Genomic DNA, 1,172 nt, shown 5'->3' with positions numbered 1-1,172 from the left:
TTTTAAAATAATCTACAGTGATGGAACGTGGTGAGGGTAGAAATTAGCGAATGTCTCCAAACTCAGGGGAATCCACTTGCTGTCAGATGATGAATCTTTTCACAATATTTCTCCAACTTGCGAGTGGACACGGGGTTAGGTTTAGTGCATTTATAGACCATTTATAGACCAAAATGTTACCATTGCGAAAGGCCTAGTTGATGTATCGTTAAATAAATTAAATAAGTGTTTTGCCTTTCAACATGTCACCTCAATCTCAATGCCTATTTGTGTGTGTGTGTGTGTGTGTGTGTGTGTGTGTGTGTGTGTGTGTGTGTGTGTGTGTGTGTACTCATGCACACCTCTATCAAAGTCTGTGTGCGTGAAGAAAACAAGTGCATGGACTTCATCCTCCAGCCAAGGTAAATGCCACAGACAGTGTTGGCTTTGGCAGAGCACCTCGGGATGGTGCCTATAATGTCCATAGCAGAGAAAGAGAAAGAGAAACCCCATACTACTAAAAATAACTACAGTAATGTGAATGTCAGCACAAAATACCCCGGAGGTGAAGTGTCCGTATTTGTGGTGCAAATACAGCATGTGGTATCACTGCTTCAAGCCCATTTTATTATTATATTGTAACAAATCAGACATTTACTGTACGGAAGAGCTTTCAGAATAGAGTTTTATTGACTCAAATTCAAACTCATCAACAACCCGTCCCGGGCCAATCCCGGCCCTCATGCCCCAGGACTGAACCTCTGCTTCAGGCTGAGCTACAGTAGCAGCATGCACTGGTTGACCCTGGTACTAAGCACGACTAGAGAACGCAGCCAACAGTCAAGATAATGGATTAACGTAACCAACCTTGCAAATAATCACACATGAATTAATGTAATTCATGTATGCTTCACACAGCATGATGGGAGGGAGCTCACCACTTTGGGACTGCCTATGCTGGCATGCTACAATATGTACCATACAACATTCACACAAACCATAAGCAGAGTTACACTGGCAAGGTCTGACTGTTACAACTCTGACAGTTCCAGGAAACAAACCCAACTAATTAAAAGTTCAGTTCAGTTTTAGTTTATTGTCCTAAAGGGTAACTTGTCTCGTAGTCAGGTGTGCATAAACAGCACAAAGATACACAAAAACACAGGTTAATATAAGTCTTATCTATTTATGTT

The sequence above is a fragment of the Sardina pilchardus genome, chromosome 9 (genome assembly GCF_963854185.1).
Source record: "Sardina pilchardus chromosome 9, fSarPil1.1, whole genome shotgun sequence".
Lineage (NCBI taxonomy): Eukaryota > Metazoa > Chordata > Actinopteri > Clupeiformes > Clupeidae > Sardina > Sardina pilchardus.
This window is presented reverse-complemented; position numbering follows the sequence as displayed.